General features: G+C 39.8%; 1 long non-coding RNA gene and 1 pseudogene across 2 annotated transcripts; both read left to right on the top strand.

The window, feature by feature from the left end:
• Positions 1-406: 406 nt before the first annotated feature.
• Positions 407-13,859, top strand: LOC110053897 (deoxyribonuclease-1-like; annotated as a pseudogene). Its single transcript, XR_016205843.1, has 10 exons — positions 407-487; positions 1,458-1,575; positions 2,311-2,399; positions 3,882-3,971; positions 5,120-5,205; positions 10,319-10,348; positions 10,920-11,187; positions 12,095-12,191; positions 12,417-12,468; positions 13,058-13,859. The product of XR_016205843.1 is annotated as a deoxyribonuclease-1-like (transcript).
• Positions 5,710-9,796, top strand: LOC149114638 (uncharacterized). The gene is made up of 4 exons (XR_016205842.1): positions 5,710-5,956; positions 7,404-7,544; positions 8,459-8,527; positions 9,035-9,796. It is a non-coding gene; the product is annotated as an uncharacterized LOC149114638 (long non-coding RNA).
• Positions 13,860-15,060: the final 1,201 nt, after the last annotated feature.

Here is a 15,060-nt window from a genome sequence, read left to right as displayed (position 1 = left end):
ATACAAAGGTTTATGGGTTGTGGGATCTTTAAGTGTCATTTGAAAGTGGTTCAGAATTGCGGTTTTTCTGTCTTGTATTAATGTCCATGAAACTTGAAATTTTCAGCGAAGCGGCTATGCTTGGTTGCGGTTTTTCCAGTGGACTGTAAGTCAGTGCACTAGCAAGCATTTCACTGTTGCATTTGTGCCATCCTAAAGCACGAGAAAGAGAATCAACTAGCGGAGAGAGATGAGTTGGTGACTGCCCCCTCATTTAAAAACACGTCTCAAAAACTATCCCAAATTCACGGTGATCGTCATATTTACGCAAAAGATTTATCAATGAAAAGGGGTTTGTCCATCGGGCGAACTCTGCTGCTGAATTGTTTATTCTACTTATGGATTTTATCCTTTGCTGTAGATCATCATTGCAAGCTATCTCTGGACTGAATATGTATAACACGATGTTATTGGCCTTGCTGGCTTTTGGAGTCTTACCAGTGTTATGGTAAGTGGGTTTCAAAAGGTTTGAAATCAGCTCGCGAACCGGATATTGTTGTACTGTTTTTAAGCAAAAGCGACTCCGCCACCGGTGACCTGAGAAAAGTTGCATTGTATATTGCTAGAAACAGCTGCGCCAAACATCTTTTGCTACACTCGTTTATTATCCATTGAATTTTATAGTGCATTAAATTTCTTTTCTTTCTCTTTTTTTTCGAAATCTCTTTTTCTTTTTTGGCAGAAACTGTTCTAATTCGCCGCCTTCATGTGCTCTCTGTGTTTTGTAAGGCACTGCTTTGCAAGAAATTATGTTTGCCTCGGCTACACATTTGTTGAGAAATAGGGGACTTTTGGTATCTGCAGTAAAAGAAAGACTGCCTTGTAAATGGTGTTCTGTTATTGACTTTCAAATTAATGTACATCTATTTCAATCTGATGTCTTTTATCTACTAATCAAACCTTTTTTTTGCAATATATTTCTTTACCTACTGTTATCTTAAAAATAATTATTTGTAGACGAAATTACAAGGAAACTATCGATTAAGACAAAAAAGGAAAAAGCAGTTTCAAAGTCTGTCGTAAACCTTACTCAATTCAAAATTTTTTCAACTAATTAGATATAGAATTGAGCTGACTTAAATTGGAGTAGTGTAGAGTAGAGTAGAGCAGAGTAGAGCAGAGTAGAGAAGAGTAGAGGAGAGAAAAGGAGAGGAAAGTAGAGGAGAGCAGAGCAGAGGAGAGGAGAGGAGAAGAGAGGATAGGGGAGTGGAGGAGAGGAGAGGAGACGAGAGTAGAGAAGAGTAGAGAGGGGTGGAGTGGATTGGCATGGAGTGGAGTGGAGTCGCGTTGCGTGGCGTGGCGTGGCATGGAGTGGCGTGAAGTGGAGTGGAGCGGAGTGGAGTGGAGTACGGTAAACCTATTCAAGATGTTCAGTGCTCGTTCCTGTTAATTACTTCCTTTCTTTTGTTTGATCTTAGCAAAACACTTCTTGACAGCAGACGAGGAGGAAACGCCTTGAAAATAGCATCTTTCAATGTTCAAATATTTGGAGCAAAGAAAATGGAAAACCAGATGGTTAAAGACGTTTTAATTAAGGTAGGCCTTGGAATTGCTGCGACGAGTATCTACTCCGTGTGTTTACTCTTTAGCTTGGATAACGTCTTTGCCCTATATATTTGCCTACAAAAAATGTCTTTCAGAATTAGTCTAGATTTATGAAAACAAACTACACTTGCGCGAAAGATTGAAAACTATAATAACGGCCTTGCGGCCTACTTGGATCAATCAATAAAGGTTGGTTGAGTTTTATCGTGTTTTACGGAAAATAATTTAAAAAACGGTTGGGAATCTGAATGCCCTTTCAGTGCACGAGGGAATGACTTACGGCGAATTCAAATACGATGAAAAAAAGATTGACTACGTGTGCACTAAGAAATTTTTTTGTGGATTTATGACGACTTTGGATTCATAATCGGCGCATTGCTTGCTAGAAATCTTACCGGAAGTCATTTGATCACCGTAAAACAGAATAAGCTTACAAGAGCAAAGACAAGGAACTGATTCGGAGTTTTTGTGATACATGAAAACATATGAAGGTTTTCTTAATGTTATGCCCTTGAGTTCACTGATTAGTGATTGTTATCGCTGAAAACGAAAAACTTGTTAACAATTTAAATTTGATAGATGTGCATGTGTGGGCAGCATAAATACATATGTTGAAATCCAGTTCAGTGCTTCAAGGATCAGTCAAACTTGGTGTTTCTGGCTATGGTTCAAAAAGGAGATTTAAATTTTAGTGTAATTTAAATTTTACTGTAATTTTTGTTCCAGGTTATTTTGAGGTATGATATCATATTGATCCAGGAAATTCGTTCCATTGACGACCAACCAATCAACGAGCTACTAGCGAGTGTTAACAGGTAAACTGATGCTTACTTGTCTCCAGACCCCTGTCATAAGCAGGCGATGAAGCCGTCTAAAAAGAAAGAGGAGCATAGGCGTACGAGCTGGGGCCGGGGCACGGAATTTACGCATTTTTTCGGGCAAAACGCTCATGATTCGGGCAACGACACTTGAGAGGAAGCATTACAAAATAATCTGTTGGCGTGATTTTCAAAACTCGTAAAAAAGTTTCTACTTTTTTATGAATCTCTGCGTGATTAGACGCCCGACCGGGAGTCTGTAGGCCGTCAAGTGACCTGAGGTTTTTTTGTTAGCTACAAGTCGCTCAAATGTGTATCGTGGATATCCACGATAAGGATATTATTTCCTTTCCCAATTTTCCATCAACAAAACAAGGACACGAATCAAAGCTAACTAAGACGAAGACTTTTGTTTTTGTGCATGGAAGCCCTGATAAGAGCCGTTTGCATGGAATGTCTTAACCGTGGGGTTTTTTAATTTCTTTCTTGAATAATTCTTTGGAGGTGTTTCTCTAGTAAGTCCATGTCGTTTACCATCATATTGACGTGGCTTCTGAATTCATGGAAGGCTTGAAGGTCTTCTAGCAATGCCTCATGTTGTTCTTTGAACGTCTCGAGTATGTCGAGACGCTCGTCTCGAATATAGGATAGCTTCTGTAACGGTCGTCCAAACAATGCATCTTGAAACACAAATGTCACTGTTGCTGAACTGCAGATCGCTGAACGAACGCCATGAAAGGAAGAACTTTTTCTTTTAATAAGTTTTAGATTTTACTCGATTGAGACTGTTCATAGAGGTCATTGAGTATGCAAGCTTTCAATATAACTATCTTTGAGAACGTTTTCGTTTTTCACACGTTTGCATCCCGATTTCAACACTCACACATTCGGGCATTGCTTAATTTTTTCGGGCAAGAAGGTCTCCGCCCCTTCAAGTCCGAAGACGCCCGTAAATTTTCCAATGTGTAGCTTCATAGCTCAGTTGGTAGAGCATCGCACCGGTATCGCGGAGGTCACGGGTTCGAATCCTGTTGAAGCCCTGATTTTTTTCAGGCTTCTTCTTTCCAATTGCTTAAATTGGAAAATTTACTGCGATGATCATTCTTCACTTTCATCTACAACCACAGTTCAGATATGAATAATTTCATATCTACTTCACAATGTGGAACACCAAAGCAAATTTCCTCTGACTCAGGACTCATGTTCAAAACGTCCGTTACGGTGGTTGATTTGCTTTATCAATTTCAAGTTGACAATTGCCATAAGTGTTTTTATAGCATTGTCACACTTGCTGAAAAAAGTAGAAACCAGTTGACCGCCTCGCAGGAAGAACAATAGAAATATCGGGAGCACGCCGTTTTAGTGCAACTTGTACCGCAGAATAACTGGGACAAAAGCTGCGGGAAACATTTCTTAAATTTATGTTCTGTAGGCGTAAGTGACCAGCTATATTTATGATTGTTTCCTGTTTCACGGCAGGTTTTCGTCTCCACCTGGCATCTACAAGATGGCGTTGAGTGTCAGGCTGGGCAGGACAGCTAGTAAGGAACAGTATGCATACTCCTACAGGTACATATCAGCAACAGAAGCCGTGATGTGTGCAACAACACAAAGCAAGGATTGCACGTCCGACAGGCCACACACCAGACTGATTCTCAGACGGTCCAGACCACACGCGGCCACGCACTCTCTCCAATCCCCAACGGCGCCGTGGCCGCGAGCAATCTGGACCAACATAGAATCACGCTAGCCACACCCTTACCCTGTACTTCTACAAATTGAATGGAGGGAAGGATGGAAAGAATTATTTATCATTTTCTAGAGCATTTTAAAAGAAATATTTCTATTTTCAGGAAGGTTACATTTTTTATTTTACAAAAAGGTTACATATTCTATTTTCAGTCTTTGTCATTCGGCATTTCTTATCAGGCACTGTTAAGTTTCAAGGTTAATTTAAGCGCAATCTTTTGCCTAAAAGCTCCCTAAATATATCCTACTAACCAAGCACATGGGTTTCGGGTGAATATCGACTATAGGTCTTGATAGAATGGAACCAGTGCAATAACGACCAAGGGCCGATGCTCTCTCAGTACTGTTCCGATCAAGATTGAGTAATAAGATATTACAATTATTAGACGAGTTTATGATTGTAAGAGAGTCTTAATTTACCGGCAACAAAAGTATTTCGAATAGCTGAACTTCTCAGCTCTCTTAAACATGCAATAAAAAGCTTTATAATATGGCTGAGCGGGTCCGCGATAAATTTAGGAGAATTCTGATAAGTTCCGTTAGCGGTCCGAATTTTGCATTACGGGACCGCTGAGATGAACCGCTTACAAATTAATTTCGGGGATTTGCTTTTTTAATTGATTGCATTAAATAAGCAGTTTGTTTTGTTAAGTAGAAATCTTTTCTCCTTCAAACGTACATAAATGCTTACCTTTCGCCCGCGCGTTCACCGAATGGGGAGACGAATCAATTTATGAGCAGATTGAAAAGCGCCATTATAATAAATACTTTTAAGTATTTATTATAATGGCTCCTTTCAATCTGCTAAAAGCTCCGTTCTTTTTTAGCAAGTTTATGGACCCCGTCTGCGGCTCGGTCTAAAACCTGAAAAAAAAAAAAAGAACTGGACCAATATTTTTCTAATACGGACGTCACGCTGGTTAGATAACATATATGTAATTTAAAACCAGTTTCGTTGTCGTCATTAGGAAAGACAAGATGACTCTTCAAGATAACTATGTCTTTGATGATGGTGACGAAAGCACAAACATGGATAAATTCCAACGTGAGCCATTCACACGGCACGAAAAATTGGATTTACTCTAAATTTGATCCTGATCAAAGTCGAGGTCAAATATGATCATAGCTTTGATCCAAACTTTGACGTGCGTCAAATGTATGTCAAAACTGTCATGGCTTTGCCGATACATTTGATCCATGACAAAGAAGAGGGCAAATGTGATGTTAACTTTGACTCCACCTTTGACCCATGTCAAAGGAGGAATCAAATATCTTATGGATTTGCTATACATTTGATCCCTGTTAAAGGTGAGGTCAAACATGTCAATAACTTTGACTACAGTTTTGACGCGCGTTAAAGGCGTTCAAAGACACCAAGGCTTTGCATACCTTTGATCTCTTATGTCAAAGGCGTTCAAAGGCGGCATGGCTTTGTACAACTTTGATCCTACGTCATGTCATGTCAAAGGCGAGGTCAAATATGGCCATATCTTGCGACTCCGCTTTTAACCCCCTAATAACCTGCGTTTTCTTATTTTTTGCTGTTTTAACCATAAAATGAAAGCTTGCTTTTTTGTCAATGTGTATTTTTTTAATAAAAAAGTTTTCACTTGACCTGGAGGTGGCACAAGGAAACAACTCGAAAACAGCGGGAAAACGCGGCTGCCAGCGGCTTCCCGCATTTTTCTGGCCAATCGGAATAAAGGTCAACGAAGTCGGCTGTGAGGAAAGCAGACATTTTTCTTCATTTGGCTTCATTATGGCGGCTTTGGTGAAATTTTCGTTGTGTTTTGGACCAGGAAAAGGTAAGTCTCTGAATTTCGTTCATTTGTTTTCAATGTTCAGAGAATAACGGAGTTTAAAAAGTAAATTAAACGCAGCAATGGCTACATAAAGAGCTGTGAATTGTGTATATTTATGGCAAGGCAGATCCTCGGCAGTGAAAACAATTTGGTCGAAGGTTAATTGCACTTGACTGAATCACAGTTGATCGGCAAAGCCCTTCGTTAAGAAAGACCAAACTTTATTTTCAATTCACATATACTTATTTACAAACGTTGACAAAGATTTTTTTTTTTCTCACTCAGTCAAGTCTTGTGCATTAAATTGAAGTGTCTGTCATAGCATAGATTTTAGCATGATCAGTGCTTGAAATAAACGTAACTTAATAATTAAGCTTAAACTTAACTTTATTTACGTATAAATGGTTGTGCACAATGCCTCTGGTAATTTCTGAGCTTAAACAATTCCCTCGAAAGAAAGCTCATGTAAATATAAAGGAAATTTGCATTGAAGGAAAAACTCAGTCAGCCATGCATGACAATCCATCACGACCTGACTTAATTATCATATTCATTATACCATTAAAAGAGTTGTTGACTCTGAAAATTTAATCTATGGATAAGTTTCTGCTTTTGTCTCTAGTTACCATTCTATTGAAAAAAAGCTCTGTTTGTTGCCACAGTTGAAATTATGATGATGTTTGTTCATTAATGTTGATAAATGACTTCACTGGGTTGAATTTAACAAATTGCATGTGGTTTAGTGTGGTCTGTACTCTTATCGACAATGATACGCACCATCACAGTGGTCAAAATGTTGTGGACTCACGAAGCGCAGCTGAGTGAGTCCACAACAAATTTTGACCACTGAGATAGCGAGATCAGTAGCAATTGTAATAAAAATATGTTTTGATATTTGTTGTATCAGGCTTATGGATCAGTCATTTGGAACTCCACTATCTCCTGCCCAACCATCCCCCCCGCCCCACCCCGAACCTGCCAGGCATTTGACATTTTGAACTGTCTCCTGGGCTAAGAATGGTGTCATACCAGGTGATCAAATGCACCTACCCTGTGACATTTGCAAAACTGAGTAATAGAAATGTAGATTGAGTGTCAACCGAGGTGTCAATGGAGTGTTGATTGAGTATCGATCGGGTGTTGATAGAGAGTCGATTTAGAGGATCGATCAAGGGTATCAATTGACACTCGACCACGGATGCCTTTAGTACACATAATCCAGCTTATCTGTTAGTAGGTGAAATTGTTACAATGTTTGATAAAAAATCAAACTTGCCATTAGTAGCAAGTTAAAAAGCTGACCCCATAATAATATTATTATGCGACCTCTCTGGACAATACCAGTAGTTTTAGAGTTTCATGTCTTGGTCTTTTGAGCAGTAGACAATTAAATGCCAATAAATATGTGACTAGTGGAAATTTGCTTATGAATGTTGTTTTTATCCTTCAGCTAGCCACTCTAGAAGAACTGAAGAAATTAACAGAATAAATTCTGGGAGAGGATACGATATACAACTCTGTAGCTCATAGTCAACTCAGATGCAGTTAAATCATGCAATGCTCCAAAGTGTGCAAACATCAGAACATTTTGGTAAGTAAAAGGCTGGAATATTCATTTGTTATTTCTATAAGTTGTAGCATAGACCATCTTATAATTTCTTCAGCCACAACTTTTAATATCTTTTTCCAGTAAAGAAAGGATATAAATAGATTTTGAAAACCTGGCTATAGCTTATTAATGTTATTTTAATTGATCATTTTTATTACAGTCTCACTCTGTGAAAAAAAAAGTTGTTTCTTTTTGGTTCATTTAAGGGCAAGTAAGGAAATGTTGTCTTTCTTAAGGGACAAATACATCAACTGGCTCACCTGGATGAAAATTAAGTAATTAAAATGTTATTGAAAACATGCAAGGGGTGGGAATCTTTTTGGTAAATGAATCAAAGTTGCAGAATGTTGCAAACCAGTCTCAGGAAATGTTGGTTTTTGACTGGTAAAAGCTGAGTTTTGAATCTAAATTTTGAGTGGTTGTCTGCAATATCGACTGTTTTGGTTTGGCCATCAGGTTTCCAAACCAAATTTTTCCAAGCAAAATTAATAATATGGTTAATTCATAACTATTGATGGGATCAGTAGAGAATTTAAGGCGTAGAGGATTTGATAATAACTTAGTAAAAGTAAATTGACAAAGACATTTATTTACTTTTACTCAATTGAAAATTTTGTTGGCAAATTTGACTGGATAATAGCCATTTCTCTCTATGAGATGCGGCTGCACTGGGAATCATAGTGGTTGTATTCATCATCTTGGACTGGATTTTTGTTTCAATGAATGAGCCATGCGATTCCATGCAGGCATGTCTCATGTTAAATTATTTAATTTCAGGAATTTTTTTCAGTGGAAAAAAGTGTACAAGTAGTTGCTAACTGTTTACTAATCAAATGTGCAATTATTTTGATATGTTTATATGCTCCTTTTCACATATGATCTACAATGAAAATAAGGAAAAAGATTACACTACTGAACATGAAGAGATCTGTGGAAATTACACAGGAGCAGCAATATTCCCAAAGGTGTGTGTATTCCTCATTTCTTGTCACAGTTTATGTCAGATTTGTTGATTTTTAGATTGCTATTCTGCAACCATAAAAGATCTTTGTTGTAAGAGGTCTGTAAGATGTCTTTAAGAGACAGGCAGACAGATGGACTGGTAAACTGGCTCTAGGCTTTTTGTTTATTTGTGCCAAGCTGTACACTTTTAAAATGACCCCAAGTCTTTGTTCTCTTATGAAATTCTAGCTGGGGATAACCCTTGTTCAGCTGGTGAAATTAGCTTGTTAAACTGGCTCTTAATGACATACCTGTGTGACCAAATCTCTGAGTAGAGTGGAGAGAAATACAAAAAAAAAGGCTACTATTGACAGAAGCACAAACTATTCGGAGGAGGAGTAATGATCTGATTGGTCACGTTTTATTAATGTGATATTAGCAAAAACTATAGGCAAACTTTAAGGAATAGAATGCCAAGATTCACCCTTAATATTCATTTCCAACGTTTTTGTCTGTTTGCTTCTGTTTAGACAAATGCGGACAAGCAGTGGTCGACAGGATGGACTTATCCAGTGAAGATGCATTGATTAATTTCGTCAACACCTTAGACTTTGTCAAAATGTGTCTTCCCTAGAAATCATGGGTATTTAGTTGGCATTGACCCCCAACAAGGCAGTTTAACCACTTTGATGAGAAAGAAGTGGAAAACACTGTGTTCCATTCCACTTATAATGCAAGAATGAGCAAGTGCAAGAAGCAGAAAAGGAGAACTGCCAAAACATAAGGAGTTCCATGCAACGGACTGTACGTGCCATCTGGAAAGGACGCTTATACACTAGTTGACTTTTGTGCGAAGTTTGCTATATCTTTCCCGAAATTTTGCGGTTGTCTTCCCTATTGTCTAGTCTGGTCTAGTAAATTTAAGGAACTGAGAATTTAGCCATAGTACTTCAATGTTAGATAAATGCACTTTGTACCATGGAAGATTTGTTGACTGTTGTTTTCACGATAGACAGAACAATGTTTTCCTTATGATCAGTCTCATTACGTGTAGTTTGAAACCAAGCCTGTAACGTGGCTTTTTGAAACCTGAAGCCCAAAACATTTATGTAAGGTACTTGAAGGTATTTACTCTTGATAAAAACGGGGAAAAAAATTGAAACTGAGATGAAATTGAACATATTTATTTTCTTAAAATTAGGCGCAATGATCTTTCCGGGCCGCTTTTCCGTTAACATTTGTCAATAGTTTGGTACAAAATAACCTTATTAAAGCTGATATATTCTTCAAAACTTGTCAGACATAAATCAAGAGTACGGATCTAATTGCATCTTTCGTATGCGGAGCTACAAAGCTAGTGTAGCAAGCAGAAAAAAGCGTATACGATGTGAATCGCGCGAAACGTGATCAACGGTCGCGCAGCGCGAAAGAGGAGCGCGAGCGAGAAGTTCGGGCGAGACGCGCGAGCGCGGAACGCGCAGAGTACCTTTGACAAACCTTTGGCCTGCGTCACAGGCATCTTCGACCACGTCTTTAGCAAACCTTTGACTCGAATCGCAGACAAATTTGATTACACTTTTGACCCGCCTTTGACAGTGCGCAAAGGCGTATCAAAGGATCACCTTTAACCCTAAAAACACAGGCGTTCAAAGGTGAGTAAAAACGGCCTTTCACGCCTTTGATTTGGTGGTAAAGGTTTATTCACAGATGATCTTTGATTCGCGTCACAGATCGTCAAAAGCGTGCAAAGGCGACCTTTACAAAACCTTTAACAACACATTTGACGCGCGGTAAAGGCGATTTTTCGTGCCGTGTCACTGTGCGCTTCAAGGCACACAGCACGTGTAAGTTGTCCTTTAATTAACGCGTTCCTTACTTTTGGAAAAACGTAGAACTATCATAGAGTTTCCAGTAGCCAAACAAAACATCACGCTGTATTCCCGTGTAAGCCTGGTAAGTAGTCAGAACGTTGTTACGTCAGCAAGGCGCCACGTGTACCTGGCTGCTTAGCAAAGTCTCTCACTATCGAGGGCGTGATTCTGAATAAAGGTACTCCCAGATGTTGCAAAGGTGTTGGTGAGTCACCCAAAAGGCAAGGCGACGGATCCTGAACGAAATGTACACCCAGAAAGCTCCCAAGGATTCGAGTCCTTTTGGGTTGGCGATATTGTGCAGCTGGCTGCTGGGCTGTCAGTAAAACTTTGCAAATTTTGAGTGGTGGATTTTGTTGTTATGTTTAGTGGATTTGCATTTTGCAATGGTAGTTAAATGACGGACGTGTTGGATTGTCAAAAATATTATCTACCCCATAAGAAAATAAGGGAAAAGTCAGAGAGTATTATACAGGGAATTTTAAAACGCGACTCACTAAAGTCCTCAATGTTAGCTTTAAATCATTCTTTGTCTTTCTTTTAGATGTTACGAACTTTGCAATGGCCGCCATGCACACATCTCCATCACAAGCAGTCTCCGAAATCGATCGTCTGGGTGACGTTTATGACGACATTGTACAACGATGGAACTTGAATGACGTCATCATCCTAGGTGACTTCAACGCCGGCTGCAGTTACGCAACCAAGTCCGCATGGAAGGGGATATGACTCGCAAAGGACAGACGATTTTATTGGCTGTTTTCTGATCAACTGGATACCACCGTGTCAAATTCTGATTGCCCGTATGACAGGTGTATAATCCTTGCGCCCCGAAACACGTGATGTGGCAACGCGTGTTTCGGGGCGCAAGTGAGTTCAAAGTACGGAACTTGATATAGTGAACGGGTCATTTTGCAATTTATGTGCGTTGGCTGTTGGGCTGGCGTTACATATCTTCGCTACACAGTGCTGACGAGCCCTAAGAAGGGCGAAACAGCTGTCCACTGTTGCGATCCTACTTTATCGGTTCTTGTCATGTTGGTGTCTCGAAACGTTTTTCACGTAGTATCAGCCTTGCAGTCTATTGTTTGTCTTGATAATAGGCCATTTTCGAGTTGTCTGTTGCCTCTGTTTCAAAACGAGTCTACGTGCAAGAACCTTTGATATGAAAATGAGTTTGATTTGTATAAAAATGAACCTGTAGGCGGAACTCGTTTCCATGTGAATGGTTTCGCGCGAAGACTCGTTTTGAAACAGGTAAAAGGCAACTCGAAAATGGCCTATTTACTCGACTGCAAGAGGACTACAAAAGTTTGTTTTCAGCTTTTCAGTATTAACAAATTGAATAGTAATTTTTCCCCGCTTTAGTTTCTTGTATGGTTATCTACCTTCCCCTGTTTCTTAGTTTAAAGACTAGGAAAGGTCGAGCCAATAAAAAACGAAGCTTGCTTGGAGGGGAGTTGACAGAGAAGAGTTTACCTGTTCTTTGGCCTTCGTTTTAAAAGTTTTTCACAGCTAGCGTTTGCATCTATTATATATGAGGAAAACTGGCTTTGAAATTGACTATTTGTTTTTTGGAAAAAGCGCAGTTTAAGTGTTAAATGTTATTATTATTATATGGCTTTATAGACTTGTTGAGTTGAGACGGCACATAAAGGCAGTTTATTTCAGAGTACCATCGCTGTAAAATCTTGAATTAAAAAGTTTTTTTTCCTGTAGGATAGTGGTCGCCGGGCACAATATGACAAGAGGGATTTTCGCTAACAGCGCAAATGTGTTTCGTTATGACGCCGCTAATGGACTTAATCAAGAACAGGTACACTTTCTTATCCCCACAGCATGAGGATTTTCCACTTGGGATAACCCATCTCAAATTCGCGTTTCTTTAAAAGTAACCTTTTTGGTATCCAGAGACTGGTTGGGGGTAGAGGGCTGTTAGATCTGGAATGGGGCATAGCCCCTTTAGGAGGGGGACATTTGTGAAGTCTGGTCTTGTTTATTTAAGTCACGAACTCACTGATGTTGTCGACATTTGTTGCAGGCTAAGGATGTGAGCGATCATTGGCCTATTGAAATAAAAATGAAAGAGTCTAGTAAGTATCGTAACTTAGATTAACATAATGCATTTACAAAAAAACCCCATAATTTACCGTTCCAGGCAAAGGTCCTTGTTAAATCAGTTCGTCTTTCTTTAACCAAATTCTCTGCATGTATGAAACCCAGTCAGGTTTTGTAAGGCTTATAGAACGCTTTTCCATTGCGCATCGTAAAAGCAAATTAAACCATAGTTAGTATTTGGCCATTCACAGAGAACGCACAAAAAGCCAATAAGGACTGGAAGCCAACAAAACTGGCGGGAAAATGCGGGTGAACGAGTCGCGCGTGTTTTTAATTTTACATCTGATTGGTTGACGGCGCCAGGGTTTTAAAACAATCACAAAGCGTAGTAGGACGGGTTTCATTTGAGTATCTTAAAACAAGAATAATCCTCTAACGGTTGGTCAGGTCACAATAGGTGGGAAACAAAGAGACAGGACTTAGGAGGCGTGGCTTGAACTATTTTTTGTTTGTTTGTTGACTAAGAAAAATAAGAGGACGGAGCGGTTCTGGATGAAAAATGGAAACGGAGTGGTGATTGCTGAGATGGTTAATTTATTTATTAACGATTGTTTTTTCTTTAAGCTCATAAAGATGAAGAAAAGTTCTTTCAAGAGACGATCACAATCACCATCAAGGATGAACGCATTCAGCCGGTGTCCAAATATAAAATTTTCTCAGTGCGCTGTGCTAGGAAAAACCCTTTTCTGTCAAACGGTTTCTCGTTGAAGACTACCTATACAGAAACTGGCAAAATTGACGAAATAATCCTTGGAAAAGTAACCAGTTCAACTGAAGTGGCAGTTGGTGCCATTGAGAGTTTTCGCAGGTATTACCCAACATTAGTTTCAGCATCTCAGGTGGTTGTGAGCAGAAGAAAAATCTTCAAGATAGCACATTCTCAACCAGGCAGTTGTGTTGCGCAAGAATGCGCGGAGACTGCGTACCAGATGCTTTCCGATATTTGTAATGATCTTAAGGCTCCAATGATTAGCGGAGTTCAGCTCGTCTGTAGCGCATCACTCTGCTCGTGTAAAATAAATATAATAGCGACTTAACAACAGAGTCTTCTTCTAAGAAGTGATTTCCATTGTCAAGTAGTTTTTGGTGTACGCGCACACACTCAAGACTGAGACTCGTGACGCAATCTTTCCTCCCTACAAAGGAGGACACGGTAGGGTCAGTAGCCTGTTTTACAACCGCCTTCCCTGAAATGATTTTGTTCTCTCGGGGAGGGCGGCTGTAACACAAGCTAGAGTAATGAAGTATTACGGGTTGCGAGGTTAACACGCACGTGAATTTTTAAGTTCGAGCTGAATGGGTTACATTAATGTATAGATAACGCCTAAAACTCGGCGTGTGTCCAATAAAGGAAAGTCTTCCACGGTATCCTACTACTCCGTCTATTTATGTTTTACTTTTCTATTTTATGTCCATGCATAAACCGCTTCAGTTCACTTCATATCTGAACAGGCCTGATAACTGAACGCACGAAGAATGCGGAATGTTGGGTGGGAGTGAGTTTCAGCGGCGGAGTAACCGACACGAACGAAGCCAAACTCGCGCGCAAAATCTCGACAGCTGCGCTGCAAAAAGATGCAAATAATTGGCGAAAGAAATTACTCTGCCAAACAGTTAGAGAGGATTAGGTTTTTAGCGATTAAAAAAAAATGGTGCGGTGTCTGGGGGAACAAATGAATTAACTGGTCCCGGTTCAGTTTCTGTACCCGACGTTTTCGGCGTCGGCCTGTGCCTCTTGGTCACCTTGAGATGGATGTTTTTATATATGGCCATATTCTTGAAATAGATTACTAGGCCATATTCGTATTCTCGGTATTGGACTGGAACTAGCTTGCAAATGAGGCTAATGCGGGGAGTCTTTTCAAATGCAAATCACATTAATCTCTTTTTAATGATATTCCCCGCATGAGCCTCCATTGCAAGCTAGTTCCAGTCCAATACCGAGAATACGAATATGGCCTATTATTGCAAGACTAATGCAGTGAGTTCATTCGAAATACACTAGATATTTTAGGGCTCTGAGTGTCTCATACCCCTTTAATTTGTGCCCCAGTTGAATATCCCGAATCTCGTTAATTCCGATTTCAAAAATTAACAATTTTCCTGCTCTTCGTCCCGGGGTATCTGGTCTTAATATCCCATATCCCATTTAGTTTTCCCAAAAATATCCTATCCCGTATCCCGAAACCCGTTACAGAGCCACAAAAATCCCGAAACGCTCTATGAGGACGCGTTTGTGCTTCCTTGCGACGTTCGTTGAGCGCGACTGTTTACAACCACCCAACCGATCATACGTCAGGTACATCCAGTGGAACCCCGTTAATACGACCACCTTCGGGCCACGGAAAATTGGTCGTATTAACGGGGTGGTCGTATCAAAGGGGTTCTTTAAATAGGACTGAGCTTTTTTTCGGGCCAGAATAAAGTGGCCGTAATAACGAGGTGGTCGTATTAACGGGGTGGTCGTGAGGCGGGGTTTCACTGTACTATTCTCCTCCTGTCTAGCTACTACATGTGTAGTGATTCGAAGGCGAAGCGTGATTGAAAAGGAGCGACTTCAAGCCGTC

Source organism: Orbicella faveolata, unplaced genomic scaffold, assembly GCF_042242905.1.
Source record: "Orbicella faveolata isolate gen_17 unplaced genomic scaffold, um_ofav_v1 contig_13, whole genome shotgun sequence".
NCBI lineage: Eukaryota > Metazoa > Cnidaria > Anthozoa > Scleractinia > Merulinidae > Orbicella > Orbicella faveolata.
This window is presented reverse-complemented; position numbering and strand designations above follow the sequence as displayed.